We start from the raw sequence: 17,265 nt of genomic DNA, 5'->3' as shown, positions 1-17,265 counted from the left end.
TGAGAGGATGCAATTGAGTTTTCCAATTTCACAGAAAAAGGGAACTTTTTCAAAAATTACAACGACCAACTGTCTCAAGTTCAGCTGGTTCTTCAGTTGATTCATTTAGAGCGCTAAAGGAGAGTTCAGCCAACCTTGTACAGGTCTCTGTCAGAGCATGAGTAGGCTTTACAAGCAATCTTTGGTAGCTCGCTGTGATCGTATAGTGTTTTAGTACTCTGCGTTGTGGCCGCCGCAGGAACCCCCGGTCTGAATCCGGGTCCGGCAAAAGAATTGCCATTTCAAAAGGTTGTATTTTGAATGAGTTGAAACCTCCTGTGTGAGCTAAGAAACTCAATAACTCTTCCATTGACAAGTCCCATCTCATGGTAGGTTAATTACTTACATTAACTGATTCATCTGCTTTTTCTTAGGTTTTATACCATTTTTAATCTCGAGATCCAACTGAGAAATGTAGTTTCTCCGAAACGACCAAAATGATGAGAAATCGTGTATGATTCTGAATGTTTACTCATATCTCGCGATATTCCCACTTTGGGACCCAAACCATAGTTTAAGAATCCATGTCAGAGTATCTTGATTTATTCAGTTCGAGACCCAAATGAAAATGTACTGTCCTCGGATGACCGAAATGAAGAAGAATAGCTTGTGACTCAAATGTTTACTGATATCTCGCTGCCCACCTCTCACATACTCAGGCCCACTTTGGTCCCAAAACATAGCTTAACAACACCCTGTTGCTAGACAATTGATAGGATCCATAGCGATTCCAATATTAGTAAATACCATCTGTTTTTGTGACGTGATTTTGCAGACAGAGATATGGGTTTAAATGAATGAGACATGTTTGATATAAATACGTGTGGCGGTGTTCTTACCTGCAACATACCTGGCATCTACAGGCTCTGTGGCTTAGTTGGTTAAAGCGCCTGTCTAGTAAACAGGAGATCCTGAGTTCGAATCTCAGCAGAGCCTTTTTCATACATGTCATTGAACACATTGGGTGAAAGTGGAGAATGTTCTGCTTTTCTCAACCAATGAGTCTTGAGAATTTGGAGTGATGAGAGGAGAAAAGATGTGAGGAGAATGCAATTGAGATTTTCCAATTTCACAGAAAAGGGGAACTTTTTCAAAGAATTACAACGTACCAACTGTCTCAAGTTCAGCTGGTTCTTCAGTTGATTCATTTAGAGCGCTAAAGGAAGAGTTCAGCCAACTTGTACAGGTCTCTGTCAGAGCATGAGTAGGCTTTACAAGCAATCTTTGGTAGCTCGCTGTGATCGTATAGTGTTTAGTACTCTGCGTTGTGGCCGCAGGAACCTCGGTCTGAATCCGGGTCACGGCAAAGAATTGCCATTTCAAAAGGGTTGTATTTTGAATGAGTTGAAACCTCCTGTGTGAGCTAAGAAACTCAATAACTCTTCCATTTGACAAAGTCCCCATCTCATGGTAGGTTAATTACTTACATTAACTGATTCATCTGCTTTTTCTTAGGTTTTTACCATTTTTAATCTCGAGATCCAACTGAGAAATGTAGTTTCCCCGAAACGACCAAATGATGAAGAAATCGTGTATGATTCTGAATGTTTACTCATATCTCGCGATATTCCCACTTTGGGACCCAAACCATAGTTTAAGAATCCATGTCAGAGTATCTTGAGTTTATTCAGTTCGAGACCCAAATGAAAAATGTACTGTCCTCGGATGACCGAAATGAAGAAGAAATAGCTTGTGACTCAAAATGTTTACTGATATCTCGCTGCCCACCTCTCACATACTCAGGCCCACTTTGGGTCCCAAAACATAGCTTAACAAACCCTGTTGCTAGACAATTGAAGGAGTCCATATCGATTCCAATATTAGTAAATAACATCTGTTTTGTGACGTGATTTGCAAGACAGAGATATGGGTTAAATGAATGAGACATGTTTGATATAAATACGTTGTGGCGGTGTTCTTACCTGCAACATACTTGGCATCTACAGGCTGCTGTGGCTTAGTTGGTTAAAGCGCCTGTCTAGTAAACAGGAGATCCTGAGTTCGAATCTCAGCAGAGCCTTTTCATACATGTCATTGAACACATTGGTGGAAAGTGGAGAATGTTCTGCTTTTCTCAACCAATGAGTCTTGAGAATTTGGAGTGATGAGAGGAGAAAAGATGTGAGGAGGAATGCAATTGAGATTTTCCAATTTCACAGAAAAAGGGAACTTTTTCAAAGAATTACAACGTACCAACTGTCTCAAGTTCAGCTGGTTCTTCAGTTGATTCATTTAGAGCGCTAAAGGAAGAGTTCAGCCAACTTGTACAGGTCTCTGTCAGAGCATGAGTAGGCTTTACAAGCAATCTTTGGTAGCTCGCTGTGATCGTATAGTGTTTAGTACTCTGCGTTGTGGCCGCAGGAACCCCGGTCTGAATCCGGGTCACGGCAAAGAATTGCCATTTCAAAAGGGTTGTATTTTGAATGAGTTGAAACCTCCTGTGTGAGCTAAGAACTCAATAACTCTTCCATTTGACAAAGTCCCCATCTCATGGTAGGTTAATTACTTACATTAACTGATTCATCTGCTTTTTCTTAGGTTTTTACCATTTTTAATCTCGAGATCCAACTGAGAAATGTAGTTTCCCCGAAACGACCAAATGATGAAGAAATCGTGTATGATTCTGAATGTTTACTCATATCTCGCGATATTCCCACTTTGGGACCCAAACCATAGTTTAAGAATCCATGTCAGAGTATCTTGAGTTTATTCAGTTCGAGACCCAAATGAAAAATGTACTGTCCTCGGATGACCGAAATGAAGAAGAAATAGCTTGTGACTCAAAATGTTTACTGATATCTCGCTGCCCACCTCTCACATACTCAGGCCCACTTTGGGTCCCAAAACATAGCTTAACAAACCCTGTTGCTAGACAATTGAAGGAGTCCATATCGATTCCAATATTAGTAAATAACATCTGTTTTGTGACGTGATTTTGCAAGACAGAGATATGGGTTAAATGAATGAGACATGTTTGATATAAATACGTGTGGCGGTGTTCTTACCTGCAACATACTTGGCATCTACAGGCGCTGTGGCTTAGTTGGTTAAAGCGCCTGTCTAGTAAACAGGAGATCCTGAGTTCGAATCTCAGCAGAGCCTTTTCATACATGTCATTGAACACATTGGTGGAAAGTGGAGAATGTTCTGCTTTTCTCAACCAATGAGTCTTGAGAATTTGGAGTGATGATGTGAGGAGGATGCAATTGAGATTTTCCATTTCACAGAAAAAGGGAACTTTTTCAAAGAATTACAACGTACCAACTGTCTCAAGTTCAGCTGGTTCTTCAGTTGATTCATTAGAGCGCTAAAGGAAGAGTTCAGCCAACTTGTACAGGTCTCTGTCAGAGCATGAGTAGGCTTTACAAGCAATCTTTGGTAGCTCGCTGTGATCGTATAGTGTTTAGTACTCTGCGTTGTGGCCGCAGGAACCCCGGTCTGAATCCGGGTCACGGCAAAGAATTGCCATTTCAAAAGGGTTGTATTTTGAATGAGTTGAAACCTCCTGTGTGAGCTAAGAAACTCAATAACTCTTCCATTTGACAAAGTCCCCATCTCATGGTAGGTTAATTACTTACATTAACTGATTCATCTGCTTTTTCTTAGGTTTTTACCATTTTTAATCTCGAGATCCAACTGAGAAATGTAGTTTCCCCGAAACGACCAAAATGATGAAGAAATCGTGTATGATTCTGAATGTTTACTCATATCTCGCGATATTCCCACTTTGGGACCCAAACCATAGTTTAAGAATCCATGTCAGAGTATCTTGAGTTTATTCAGTTCGAGACCCAAATGAAAAATGTACTGTCCTCGGATGACCGAAATGAAGAAGAAATAGCTTGTGACTCAAAATGTTTACTGATATCTCGCTGCCCACCTCTCACATACTCAGGCCCACTTTGGGTCCCAAAACATAGCTTAACAAACCCTGTTGCTAGACAATTGAAGGAGTCCATATCGATTCCAATATTAGTAAATAACATCTGTTTTGTGACGTGATTTTGCAAGACAGAGATATGGGTTAAATGAATGAGACATGTTTGATATAAATACGTGTGGCGGTGTTCTTACCTGCAACATACTTGGCATCTACAGGCGCTGTGGCTTAGTTGGTTAAAGCGCCTGTCTAGTAAACAGGAGATCCTGAGTTCGAATCTCAGCAGAGCCTTTTCATACATGTCATTGAACACATTGGTGGAAAGTGGAGAATGTTCTGCTTTTCTCAACCAATGAGTCTTGAGAATTTGGAGTGATGAGAGGAGAAAAGATGTGAGGAGAATGCAATTGAGATTTTCCAATTTCACAGAAAAAGGGAACTTTTTCAAAGAATTACAACGTACCAACTGTCTCAAGTTCAGCTGGTTCTTCAGTTGATTCATTTAGAGCGCTAAAGGAAGAGTTCAGCCAACTTGTACAGGTCTCTGTCAGAGCATGAGTAGGCTTTACAAGCAATCTTTGGTAGCTCGCTGTGATCGTATAGTGTTTAGTACTCTGCGTTGTGGCCGCAGGAACCCCGGTCTGAATCCGGGTCACGGCAAAGAATTGCCATTTCAAAAGGGTTGTATTTTGAATGAGTTGAAACCTCCTGTGTGAGCTAAGAAACTCAATAACTCTTCCATTTGACAAAGTCCCCATCTCATGGTAGGTTAATTACTTACATTAACTGATTCATCTGCTTTTTCTTAGGTTTTTACCATTTTTAATCTCGAGATCCAACTGAGAAATGTAGTTTCCCCGAAACGACCAAAATGATGAAGAAATCGTGTATGATTCTGAATGTTTACTCATATCTCGCGATATTCCCACTTTGGGACCCAAACCATAGTTTAAGAATCCATGTCAGAGTATCTTGAGTTTATTCAGTTCGAGACCCAAATGAAAAATGTACTGTCCTCGGATGACCGAAATGAAGAAGAAATAGCTTGTGACTCAAAATGTTTACTGATATCTCGCTGCCCACCTCTCACATACTCAGGCCCACTTTGGGTCCCAAAACATAGCTTAACAAACCCTGTTGCTAGACAATTGAAGGAGTCCATATCGATTCCAATATTAGTAAATAACATCTGTTTTGTGACGTGATTTTGCAAGACAGAGATATGGGTTAAATGAATGAGACATGTTTGATATAAATACGTGTGGCGGTGTTCTTACCTGCAACATACTTGGCATCTACAGGCGCTGTGGCTTAGTTGGTTAAAGCGCCTGTCTAGTAAACAGGAGATCCTGAGTTCGAATCTCAGCAGAGCCTTTTCATACATGTCATTGAACACATTGGTGGAAAGTGGAGAATGTTCTGCTTTTCTCAACCAATGAGTCTTGAGAATTTGGAGTGATGAGAGGAGAAAAGATGTGAGGAGAATGCAATTGAGATTTTCCAATTTCACAGAAAAAGGGAACTTTTTCAAAGAATTACAACGTACCAACTGTCTCAAGTTCAGCTGGTTCTTCAGTTGATTCATTTAGAGCGCTAAAGGAAGAGTTCAGCCAACTTGTACAGGTCTCTGTCAGAGCATGAGTAGGCTTTACAAGCAATCTTTGGTAGCTCGCTGTGATCGTATAGTGTTTAGTACTCTGCGTTGTGGCCGCAGGAACCCCGGTCTGAATCCGGGTCACGGCAAAGAATTGCCATTTCAAAAGGGTTGTATTTTGAATGAGTTGAAACCTCCTGTGTGAGCTAAGAAACTCAATAACTCTTCCATTTGACAAAGTCCCCATCTCATGGTAGGTTAATTACTTACATTAACTGATTCATCTGCTTTTTCTTAGGTTTTTACCATTTTTAATCTCGAGATCCAACTGAGAAATGTAGTTTCCCCGAAACGACCAAAATGATGAAGAAATCGTGTATGATTCTGAATGTTTACTCATATCTCGCGATATTCCCACTTTGGGACCCAAACCATAGTTTAAGAATCCATGTCAGAGTATCTTGAGTTTATTCAGTTCGAGACCCAAATGAAAAATGTACTGTCCTCGGATGACCGAAATGAAGAAGAAATAGCTTGTGACTCAAAATGTTTACTGATATCTCGCTGCCCACCTCTCACATACTCAGGCCCACTTTGGGTCCCAAAACATAGCTTAACAAACCCTGTTGCTAGACAATTGAAGGAGTCCATATCGATTCCAATATTAGTAAATAACATCTGTTTTGTGACGTGATTTTGCAAGACAGAGATATGGGTTAAATGAATGAGACATGTTTGATATAAATACGTGTGGCGGTGTTCTTACCTGCAACATACTTGGCATCTACAGGCGCTGTGGCTTAGTTGGTTAAAGCGCCTGTCTAGTAAACAGGAGATCCTGAGTTCGAATCTCAGCAGAGCCTTTTCATACATGTCATTGAACACATTGGTGGAAAGTGGAGAATGTTCTGCTTTTCTCAACCAATGAGTCTTGAGAATTTGGAGTGATGAGAGGAGAAAAGATGTGAGGAGAATGCAATTGAGATTTTCCAATTTCACAGAAAAAGGGAACTTTTTCAAAGAATTACAACGTACCAACTGTCTCAAGTTCAGCTGGTTCTTCAGTTGATTCATTTAGAGCGCTAAAGGAAGAGTTCAGCCAACTTGTACAGGTCTCTGTCAGAGCATGAGTAGGCTTTACAAGCAATCTTTGGTAGCTCGCTGTGATCGTATAGTGTTTAGTACTCTGCGTTGTGGCCGCAGGAACCCCGGTCTGAATCCGGGTCACGGCAAAGAATTGCCATTTCAAAAGGGTTGTATTTTGAATGAGTTGAAACCTCCTGTGTGAGCTAAGAAACTCAATAACTCTTCCATTTGACAAAGTCCCCATCTCATGGTAGGTTAATTACTTACATTAACTGATTCATCTGCTTTTTCTTAGGTTTTTACCATTTTTAATCTCGAGATCCAACTGAGAAATGTAGTTTCCCCGAAACGACCAAAATGATGAAGAAATCGTGTATGATTCTGAATGTTTACTCATATCTCGCGATATTCCCACTTTGGGACCCAAACCATAGTTTAAGAATCCATGTCAGAGTATCTTGAGTTTATTCAGTTCGAGACCCAAATGAAAAATGTACTGTCCTCGGATGACCGAAATGAAGAAGAAATAGCTTGTGACTCAAAATGTTTACTGATATCTCGCTGCCCACCTCTCACATACTCAGGCCCACTTTGGGTCCCAAAACATAGCTTAACAAACCCTGTTGCTAGACAATTGAAGGAGTCCATATCGATTCCAATATTAGTAAATAACATCTGTTTTGTGACGTGATTTTGCAAGACAGAGATATGGGTTAAATGAATGAGACATGTTTGATATAAATACGTGTGGCGGTGTTCTTACCTGCAACATACTTGGCATCTACAGGCGCTGTGGCTTAGTTGGTTAAAGCGCCTGTCTAGTAAACAGGAGATCCTGAGTTCGAATCTCAGCAGAGCCTTTTCATACATGTCATTGAACACATTGGTGGAAAGTGGAGAATGTTCTGCTTTTCTCAACCAATGAGTCTTGAGAATTTGGAGTGATGAGAGGAGAAAAGATGTGAGGAGAATGCAATTGAGATTTTCCAATTTCACAGAAAAAGGGAACTTTTTCAAAGAATTACAACGTACCAACTGTCTCAAGTTCAGCTGGTTCTTCAGTTGATTCATTTAGAGCGCTAAAGGAAGAGTTCAGCCAACTTGTACAGGTCTCTGTCAGAGCATGAGTAGGCTTTACAAGCAATCTTTGGTAGCTCGCTGTGATCGTATAGTGTTTAGTACTCTGCGTTGTGGCCGCAGGAACCCCGGTCTGAATCCGGGTCACGGCAAAGAATTGCCATTTCAAAAGGGTTGTATTTTGAATGAGTTGAAACCTCCTGTGTGAGCTAAGAAACTCAATAACTCTTCCATTTGACAAAGTCCCCATCTCATGGTAGGTTAATTACTTACATTAACTGATTCATCTGCTTTTTCTTAGGTTTTTACCATTTTTAATCTCGAGATCCAACTGAGAAATGTAGTTTCCCCGAAACGACCAAAATGATGAAGAAATCGTGTATGATTCTGAATGTTTACTCATATCTCGCGATATTCCCACTTTGGGACCCAAACCATAGTTTAAGAATCCATGTCAGAGTATCTTGAGTTTATTCAGTTCGAGACCCAAATGAAAAATGTACTGTCCTCGGATGACCGAAATGAAGAAGAAATAGCTTGTGACTCAAAATGTTTACTGATATCTCGCTGCCCACCTCTCACATACTCAGGCCCACTTTGGGTCCCAAAACATAGCTTAACAAACCCTGTTGCTAGACAATTGAAGGAGTCCATATCGATTCCAATATTAGTAAATAACATCTGTTTTGTGACGTGATTTTGCAAGACAGAGATATGGGTTAAATGAATGAGACATGTTTGATATAAATACGTGTGGCGGTGTTCTTACCTGCAACATACTTGGCATCTACAGGCGCTGTGGCTTAGTTGGTTAAAGCGCCTGTCTAGTAAACAGGAGATCCTGAGTTCGAATCTCAGCAGAGCCTTTTCATACATGTCATTGAACACATTGGTGGAAAGTGGAGAATGTTCTGCTTTTCTCAACCAATGAGTCTTGAGAATTTGGAGTGATGAGAGGAGAAAAGATGTGAGGAGAATGCAATTGAGATTTTCCAATTTCACAGAAAAAGGGAACTTTTTCAAAGAATTACAACGTACCAACTGTCTCAAGTTCAGCTGGTTCTTCAGTTGATTCATTTAGAGCGCTAAAGGAAGAGTTCAGCCAACTTGTACAGGTCTCTGTCAGAGCATGAGTAGGCTTTACAAGCAATCTTTGGTAGCTCGCTGTGATCGTATAGTGTTTAGTACTCTGCGTTGTGGCCGCAGGAACCCCGGTCTGAATCCGGGTCACGGCAAAGAATTGCCATTTCAAAAGGGTTGTATTTTGAATGAGTTGAAACCTCCTGTGTGAGCTAAGAAACTCAATAACTCTTCCATTTGACAAAGTCCCCATCTCATGGTAGGTTAATTACTTACATTAACTGATTCATCTGCTTTTTCTTAGGTTTTTACCATTTTTAATCTCGAGATCCAACTGAGAAATGTAGTTTCCCCGAAACGACCAAAATGATGAAGAAATCGTGTATGATTCTGAATGTTTACTCATATCTCGCGATATTCCCACTTTGGGACCCAAACCATAGTTTAAGAATCCATGTCAGAGTATCTTGAGTTTATTCAGTTCGAGACCCAAATGAAAAATGTACTGTCCTCGGATGACCGAAATGAAGAAGAAATAGCTTGTGACTCAAAATGTTTACTGATATCTCGCTGCCCACCTCTCACATACTCAGGCCCACTTTGGGTCCCAAAACATAGCTTAACAAACCCTGTTGCTAGACAATTGAAGGAGTCCATATCGATTCCAATATTAGTAAATAACATCTGTTTTGTGACGTGATTTTGCAAGACAGAGATATGGGTTAAATGAATGAGACATGTTTGATATAAATACGTGTGGCGGTGTTCTTACCTGCAACATACTTGGCATCTACAGGCGCTGTGGCTTAGTTGGTTAAAGCGCCTGTCTAGTAAACAGGAGATCCTGAGTTCGAATCTCAGCAGAGCCTTTTCATACATGTCATTGAACACATTGGTGGAAAGTGGAGAATGTTCTGCTTTTCTCAACCAATGAGTCTTGAGAATTTGGAGTGATGAGAGGAGAAAAGATGTGAGGAGAATGCAATTGAGATTTTCCAATTTCACAGAAAAAGGGAACTTTTTCAAAGAATTACAACGTACCAACTGTCTCAAGTTCAGCTGGTTCTTCAGTTGATTCATTTAGAGCGCTAAAGGAAGAGTTCAGCCAACTTGTACAGGTCTCTGTCAGAGCATGAGTAGGCTTTACAAGCAATCTTTGGTAGCTCGCTGTGATCGTATAGTGTTTAGTACTCTGCGTTGTGGCCGCAGGAACCCCGGTCTGAATCCGGGTCACGGCAAAGAATTGCCATTTCAAAAGGGTTGTATTTTGAATGAGTTGAAACCTCCTGTGTGAGCTAAGAAACTCAATAACTCTTCCATTTGACAAAGTCCCCATCTCATGGTAGGTTAATTACTTACATTAACTGATTCATCTGCTTTTTCTTAGGTTTTTACCATTTTTAATCTCGAGATCCAACTGAGAAATGTAGTTTCCCCGAAACGACCAAAATGATGAAGAAATCGTGTATGATTCTGAATGTTTACTCATATCTCGCGATATTCCCACTTTGGGACCCAAACCATAGTTTAAGAATCCATGTCAGAGTATCTTGAGTTTATTCAGTTCGAGACCCAAATGAAAAATGTACTGTCCTCGGATGACCGAAATGAAGAAGAAATAGCTTGTGACTCAAAATGTTTACTGATATCTCGCTGCCCACCTCTCACATACTCAGGCCCACTTTGGGTCCCAAAACATAGCTTAACAAACCCTGTTGCTAGACAATTGAAGGAGTCCATATCGATTCCAATATTAGTAAATAACATCTGTTTTGTGACGTGATTTTGCAAGACAGAGATATGGGTTAAATGAATGAGACATGTTTGATATAAATACGTGTGGCGGTGTTCTTACCTGCAACATACTTGGCATCTACAGGCGCTGTGGCTTAGTTGGTTAAAGCGCCTGTCTAGTAAACAGGAGATCCTGAGTTCGAATCTCAGCAGAGCCTTTTCATACATGTCATTGAACACATTGGTGGAAAGTGGAGAATGTTCTGCTTTTCTCAACCAATGAGTCTTGAGAATTTGGAGTGATGAGAGGAGAAAAGATGTGAGGAGAATGCAATTGAGATTTTCCAATTTCACAGAAAAAGGGAACTTTTTCAAAGAATTACAACGTACCAACTGTCTCAAGTTCAGCTGGTTCTTCAGTTGATTCATTTAGAGCGCTAAAGGAAGAGTTCAGCCAACTTGTACAGGTCTCTGTCAGAGCATGAGTAGGCTTTACAAGCAATCTTTGGTAGCTCGCTGTGATCGTATAGTGTTTAGTACTCTGCGTTGTGGCCGCAGGAACCCCGGTCTGAATCCGGGTCACGGCAAAGAATTGCCATTTCAAAAGGGTTGTATTTTGAATGAGTTGAAACCTCCTGTGTGAGCTAAGAAACTCAATAACTCTTCCATTTGACAAAGTCCCCATCTCATGGTAGGTTAATTACTTACATTAACTGATTCATCTGCTTTTTCTTAGGTTTTTACCATTTTTAATCTCGAGATCCAACTGAGAAATGTAGTTTCCCCGAAACGACCAAAATGATGAAGAAATCGTGTATGATTCTGAATGTTTACTCATATCTCGCGATATTCCCACTTTGGGACCCAAACCATAGTTTAAGAATCCATGTCAGAGTATCTTGAGTTTATTCAGTTCGAGACCCAAATGAAAAATGTACTGTCCTCGGATGACCGAAATGAAGAAGAAATAGCTTGTGACTCAAAATGTTTACTGATATCTCGCTGCCCACCTCTCACATACTCAGGCCCACTTTGGGTCCCAAAACATAGCTTAACAAACCCTGTTGCTAGACAATTGAAGGAGTCCATATCGATTCCAATATTAGTAAATAACATCTGTTTTGTGACGTGATTTTGCAAGACAGAGATATGGGTTAAATGAATGAGACATGTTTGATATAAATACGTGTGGCGGTGTTCTTACCTGCAACATACTTGGCATCTACAGGCGCTGTGGCTTAGTTGGTTAAAGCGCCTGTCTAGTAAACAGGAGATCCTGAGTTCGAATCTCAGCAGAGCCTTTTCATACATGTCATTGAACACATTGGTGGAAAGTGGAGAATGTTCTGCTTTTCTCAACCAATGAGTCTTGAGAATTTGGAGTGATGAGAGGAGAAAAGATGTGAGGAGAATGCAATTGAGATTTTCCAATTTCACAGAAAAAGGGAACTTTTTCAAAGAATTACAACGTACCAACTGTCTCAAGTTCAGCTGGTTCTTCAGTTGATTCATTTAGAGCGCTAAAGGAAGAGTTCAGCCAACTTGTACAGGTCTCTGTCAGAGCATGAGTAGGCTTTACAAGCAATCTTTGGTAGCTCGCTGTGATCGTATAGTGTTTAGTACTCTGCGTTGTGGCCGCAGGAACCCCGGTCTGAATCCGGGTCACGGCAAAGAATTGCCATTTCAAAAGGGTTGTATTTTGAATGAGTTGAAACCTCCTGTGTGAGCTAAGAAACTCAATAACTCTTCCATTTGACAAAGTCCCCATCTCATGGTAGGTTAATTACTTACATTAACTGATTCATCTGCTTTTTCTTAGGTTTTTACCATTTTTAATCTCGAGATCCAACTGAGAAATGTAGTTTCCCCGAAACGACCAAAATGATGAAGAAATCGTGTATGATTCTGAATGTTTACTCATATCTCGCGATATTCCCACTTTGGGACCCAAACCATAGTTTAAGAATCCATGTCAGAGTATCTTGAGTTTATTCAGTTCGAGACCCAAATGAAAAATGTACTGTCCTCGGATGACCGAAATGAAGAAGAAATAGCTTGTGACTCAAAATGTTTACTGATATCTCGCTGCCCACCTCTCACATACTCAGGCCCACTTTGGGTCCCAAAACATAGCTTAACAAACCCTGTTGCTAGACAATTGAAGGAGTCCATATCGATTCCAATATTAGTAAATAACATCTGTTTTGTGACGTGATTTTGCAAGACAGAGATATGGGTTAAATGAATGAGACATGTTTGATATAAATACGTGTGGCGGTGTTCTTACCTGCAACATACTTGGCATCTACAGGCGCTGTGGCTTAGTTGGTTAAAGCGCCTGTCTAGTAAACAGGAGATCCTGAGTTCGAATCTCAGCAGAGCCTTTTCATACATGTCATTGAACACATTGGTGGAAAGTGGAGAATGTTCTGCTTTTCTCAACCAATGAGTCTTGAGAATTTGGAGTGATGAGAGGAGAAAAGATGTGAGGAGAATGCAATTGAGATTTTCCAATTTCACAGAAAAAGGGAACTTTTTCAAAGAATTACAACGTACCAACTGTCTCAAGTTCAGCTGGTTCTTCAGTTGATTCATTTAGAGCGCTAAAGGAAGAGTTCAGCCAACTTGTACAGGTCTCTGTCAGAGCATGAGTAGGCTTTACAAGCAATCTTTGGTAGCTCGCTGTGATCGTATAGTGTTTAGTACTCTGCGTTGTGGCCGCAGGAACCCCGGTCTGAATCCGGGTCACGGCAAAGAATTGCCATTTCAAAAGGGTTGTATTTTGAATGAGTTGAAACCTCCTGTGTGAGCTAAGAAACTCAATAACTCTTCCATTTGACAAAGTCCCCATCTCATGGTAGGTTAATTACTTACATTAACTGATTCATCTGCTTTTTCTTAGGTTTTTACCATTTTTAATCTCGAGATCCAACTGAGAAATGTAGTTTCCCCGAAACGACCAAAATGATGAAGAAATCGTGTATGATTCTGAATGTTTACTCATATCTCGCGATATTCCCACTTTGGGACCCAAACCATAGTTTAAGAATCCATGTCAGAGTATCTTGAGTTTATTCAGTTCGAGACCCAAATGAAAAATGTACTGTCCTCGGATGACCGAAATGAAGAAGAAATAGCTTGTGACTCAAAATGTTTACTGATATCTCGCTGCCCACCTCTCACATACTCAGGCCCACTTTGGGTCCCAAAACATAGCTTAACAAACCCTGTTGCTAGACAATTGAAGGAGTCCATATCGATTCCAATATTAGTAAATAACATCTGTTTTGTGACGTGATTTTGCAAGACAGAGATATGGGTTAAATGAATGAGACATGTTTGATATAAATACGTGTGGCGGTGTTCTTACCTGCAACATACTTGGCATCTACAGGCGCTGTGGCTTAGTTGGTTAAAGCGCCTGTCTAGTAAACAGGAGATCCTGAGTTCGAATCTCAGCAGAGCCTTTTCATACATGTCATTGAACACATTGGTGGAAAGTGGAGAATGTTCTGCTTTTCTCAACCAATGAGTCTTGAGAATTTGGAGTGATGAGAGGAGAAAAGATGTGAGGAGAATGCAATTGAGATTTTCCAATTTCACAGAAAAAGGGAACTTTTTCAAAGAATTACAACGTACCAACTGTCTCAAGTTCAGCTGGTTCTTCAGTTGATTCATTTAGAGCGCTAAAGGAAGAGTTCAGCCAACTTGTACAGGTCTCTGTCAGAGCATGAGTAGGCTTTACAAGCAATCTTTGGTAGCTCGCTGTGATCGTATAGTGTTTAGTACTCTGCGTTGTGGCCGCAGGAACCCCGGTCTGAATCCGGGTCACGGCAAAGAATTGCCATTTCAAAAGGGTTGTATTTTGAATGAGTTGAAACCTCCTGTGTGAGCTAAGAAACTCAATAACTCTTCCATTTGACAAAGTCCCCATCTCATGGTAGGTTAATTACTTACATTAACTGATTCATCTGCTTTTTCTTAGGTTTTTACCATTTTTAATCTCGAGATCCAACTGAGAAATGTAGTTTCCCCGAAACGACCAAAATGATGAAGAAATCGTGTATGATTCTGAATGTTTACTCATATCTCGCGATATTCCCACTTTGGGACCCAAACCATAGTTTAAGAATCCATGTCAGAGTATCTTGAGTTTATTCAGTTCGAGACCCAAATGAAAAATGTACTGTCCTCGGATGACCGAAATGAAGAAGAAATAGCTTGTGACTCAAAATGTTTACTGATATCTCGCTGCCCACCTCTCACATACTCAGGCCCACTTTGGGTCCCAAAACATAGCTTAACAAACCCTGTTGCTAGACAATTGAAGGAGTCCATATCGATTCCAATATTAGTAAATAACATCTGTTTTGTGACGTGATTTTGCAAGACAGAGATATGGGTTAAATGAATGAGACATGTTTGATATAAATACGTGTGGCGGTGTTCTTACCTGCAACATACTTGGCATCTACAGGCGCTGTGGCTTAGTTGGTTAAAGCGCCTGTCTAGTAAACAGGAGATCCTGAGTTCGAATCTCAGCAGAGCCTTTTCATACATGTCATTGAACACATTGGTGGAAAGTGGAGAATGTTCTGCTTTTCTCAACCAATGAGTCTTGAGAATTTGGAGTGATGAGAGGAGAAAAGATGTGAGGAGAATGCAATTGAGATTTTCCAATTTCACAGAAAAAGGGAACTTTTTCAAAGAATTACAACGTACCAACTGTCTCAAGTTCAGCTGGTTCTTCAGTTGATTCATTTAGAGCGCTAAAGGAAGAGTTCAGCCAACTTGTACAGGTCTCTGTCAGAGCATGAGTAGGCTTTACAAGCAATCTTTGGTAGCTCGCTGTGATCGTATAGTGTTTAGTACTCTGCGTTGTGGCCGCAGGAACCCCGGTCTGAATCCGGGTCACGGCAAAGAATTGCCATTTCAAAAGGGTTGTATTTTGAATGAGTTGAAACCTCCTGTGTGAGCTAAGAAACTCAATAACTCTTCCATTTGACAAAGTCCCCATCTCATGGTAGGTTAATTACTTACATTAACTGATTCATCTGCTTTTTCTTAGGTTTTTACCATTTTTAATCTCGAGATCCAACTGAGAAATGTAGTTTCCCCGAAACGACCAAAATGATGAAGAAATCGTGTATGATTCTGAATGTTTACTCATATCTCGCGATATTCCCACTTTGGGACCCAAACCATAGTTTAAGAATCCATGTCAGAGTATCTTGAGTTTATTCAGTTCGAGACCCAAATGAAAAATGTACTGTCCTCGGATGACCGAAATGAAGAAGAAATAGCTTGTGACTCAAAATGTTTACTGATATCTCGCTGCCCACCTCTCACATACTCAGGCCCACTTTGGGTCCCAAAACATAGCTTAACAAACCCTGTTGCTAGACAATTGAAGGAGTCCATATCGATTCCAATATTAGTAAATAACATCTGTTTTGTGACGTGATTTTGCAAGACAGAGATATGGGTTAAATGAATGAGACATGTTTGATATAAATACGTGTGGCGGTGTTCTTACCTGCAACATACTTGGCATCTACAGGCGCTGTGGCTTAGTTGGTTAAAGCGCCTGTCTAGTAAACAGGAGATCCTGAGTTCGAATCTCAGCAGAGCCTTTTCATACATGTCATTGAACACATTGGTGGAAAGTGGAGAATGTTCTGCTTTTCTCAACCAATGAGTCTTGAGAATTTGGAGTGATGAGAGGAGAAAAGATGTGAGGAGAATGCAATTGAGATTTTCCAATTTCACAGAAAAAGGGAACTTTTTCAAAGAATTACAACGTACCAACTGTCTCAAGTTCAGCTGGTTCTTCAGTTGATTCATTTAGAGCGCTAAAGGAAGAGTTCAGCCAACTTGTACAGGTCTCTGTCAGAGCATGAGTAGGCTTTACAAGCAATCTTTGGTAGCTCGCTGTGATCGTATAGTGTTTAGTACTCTGCGTTGTGGCCGCAGGAACCCCGGTCTGAATCCGGGTCACGGCAAAGAATTGCCATTTCAAAAGGGTTGTATTTTGAATGAGTTGAAACCTCCTGTGTGAGCTAAGAAACTCAATAACTCTTCCATTTGACAAAGTCCCCATCTCATGGTAGGTTAATTACTTACATTAACTGATTCATCTGCTTTTTCTTAGGTTTTTACCATTTTTAATCTCGAGATCCAACTGAGAAATGTAGTTTCCCCGAAACGACCAAAATGATGAAGAAATCGTGTATGATTCTGAATGTTTACTCATATCTCGCGATATTCCCACTTTGGGACCCAAACCATAGTTTAAGAATCCATGTCAGAGTATCTTGAGTTTATTCAGTTCGAGACCCAAATGAAAAATGTACTGTCCTCGGATGACCGAAATGAAGAAGAAATAGCTTGTGACTCAAAATGTTTACTGATATCTCGCTGCCCACCTCTCACATACTCAGGCCCACTTTGGGTCCCAAAACATAGCTTAACAAACCCTGTTGCTAGACAATTGAAGGAGTCCATATCGATTCCAATATTAGTAAATAACATCTGTTTTGTGACGTGATTTTGCAAGACAGAGATATGGGTTAAATGAATGAGACATGTTTGATATAAATACGTGTGGCGGTGTTCTTACCTGCAACATACTTGGCATCTACAGGCGCTGTGGCTTAGTTGGTTAAAGCGCCTGTCTAGTAAACAGGAGATCCTGAGTTCGAATCTCAGCAGAGCCTTTTCATACATGTCATTGAACACATTGGTGGAAAGTGGAGAATGTTCTGCTTTTCTCAAC

The 17,265-nt window shown here is 40.5% G+C and overlaps 16 non-coding genes across 16 annotated transcripts; all 16 read left to right on the top strand.

The window, feature by feature from the left end:
* The first annotated feature begins 901 nt into the window (after positions 1 to 901).
* trnat-agu (transfer RNA threonine (anticodon AGU)) lies at positions 902 to 975 on the top strand. The gene has a single exon. It is a non-coding gene; the product is annotated as a tRNA-Thr (tRNA).
* A 1,009-nt stretch (positions 976 to 1,984) lies between these two features.
* On the top strand, positions 1,985 to 2,059 carry trnat-agu (transfer RNA threonine (anticodon AGU)). The gene has a single exon. It is a non-coding gene; the product is annotated as a tRNA-Thr (tRNA).
* Positions 2,060 to 3,067: 1,008 nt separating this feature from the next.
* trnat-agu (transfer RNA threonine (anticodon AGU)) lies at positions 3,068 to 3,141 on the top strand. The gene has a single exon. It is a non-coding gene; the product is annotated as a tRNA-Thr (tRNA).
* Positions 3,142 to 4,136: 995 nt separating this feature from the next.
* On the top strand, positions 4,137 to 4,210 carry trnat-agu (transfer RNA threonine (anticodon AGU)). Its single transcript has one exon. It is a non-coding gene; the product is annotated as a tRNA-Thr (tRNA).
* Positions 4,211 to 5,219: 1,009 nt separating this feature from the next.
* trnat-agu (transfer RNA threonine (anticodon AGU)) lies at positions 5,220 to 5,293 on the top strand. Its single transcript has one exon. It is a non-coding gene; the product is annotated as a tRNA-Thr (tRNA).
* Positions 5,294 to 6,302: 1,009 nt separating this feature from the next.
* Positions 6,303 to 6,376, top strand: trnat-agu (transfer RNA threonine (anticodon AGU)). Its single transcript has one exon. It is a non-coding gene; the product is annotated as a tRNA-Thr (tRNA).
* A 1,009-nt stretch (positions 6,377 to 7,385) lies between these two features.
* Positions 7,386 to 7,459, top strand: trnat-agu (transfer RNA threonine (anticodon AGU)). Its single transcript has one exon. It is a non-coding gene; the product is annotated as a tRNA-Thr (tRNA).
* A 1,009-nt stretch (positions 7,460 to 8,468) lies between these two features.
* On the top strand, positions 8,469 to 8,542 carry trnat-agu (transfer RNA threonine (anticodon AGU)). Its single transcript has one exon. It is a non-coding gene; the product is annotated as a tRNA-Thr (tRNA).
* A 1,009-nt stretch (positions 8,543 to 9,551) lies between these two features.
* On the top strand, positions 9,552 to 9,625 carry trnat-agu (transfer RNA threonine (anticodon AGU)). Its single transcript has one exon. It is a non-coding gene; the product is annotated as a tRNA-Thr (tRNA).
* Positions 9,626 to 10,634: 1,009 nt separating this feature from the next.
* On the top strand, positions 10,635 to 10,708 carry trnat-agu (transfer RNA threonine (anticodon AGU)). Its single transcript has one exon. It is a non-coding gene; the product is annotated as a tRNA-Thr (tRNA).
* Positions 10,709 to 11,717: 1,009 nt separating this feature from the next.
* trnat-agu (transfer RNA threonine (anticodon AGU)) lies at positions 11,718 to 11,791 on the top strand. The gene has a single exon. It is a non-coding gene; the product is annotated as a tRNA-Thr (tRNA).
* Positions 11,792 to 12,800: 1,009 nt separating this feature from the next.
* trnat-agu (transfer RNA threonine (anticodon AGU)) lies at positions 12,801 to 12,874 on the top strand. Its single transcript has one exon. It is a non-coding gene; the product is annotated as a tRNA-Thr (tRNA).
* Positions 12,875 to 13,883: 1,009 nt separating this feature from the next.
* trnat-agu (transfer RNA threonine (anticodon AGU)) lies at positions 13,884 to 13,957 on the top strand. Its single transcript has one exon. It is a non-coding gene; the product is annotated as a tRNA-Thr (tRNA).
* A 1,009-nt stretch (positions 13,958 to 14,966) lies between these two features.
* Positions 14,967 to 15,040, top strand: trnat-agu (transfer RNA threonine (anticodon AGU)). The gene has a single exon. It is a non-coding gene; the product is annotated as a tRNA-Thr (tRNA).
* A 1,009-nt stretch (positions 15,041 to 16,049) lies between these two features.
* Positions 16,050 to 16,123, top strand: trnat-agu (transfer RNA threonine (anticodon AGU)). Its single transcript has one exon. It is a non-coding gene; the product is annotated as a tRNA-Thr (tRNA).
* Positions 16,124 to 17,132: 1,009 nt separating this feature from the next.
* On the top strand, positions 17,133 to 17,206 carry trnat-agu (transfer RNA threonine (anticodon AGU)). Its single transcript has one exon. It is a non-coding gene; the product is annotated as a tRNA-Thr (tRNA).
* Positions 17,207 to 17,265: the final 59 nt, after the last annotated feature.

The sequence above is a fragment of the Oncorhynchus kisutch genome, linkage group LG24 (assembly GCF_002021735.2).
Source record: "Oncorhynchus kisutch isolate 150728-3 linkage group LG24, Okis_V2, whole genome shotgun sequence".
NCBI classification, from domain to species: Eukaryota; Metazoa; Chordata; class Actinopteri; order Salmoniformes; family Salmonidae; genus Oncorhynchus; species Oncorhynchus kisutch.
The sequence above is the reverse complement of the archived record's forward strand: the minus strand, read 5'-3'. Positions and strand labels throughout refer to the sequence as shown.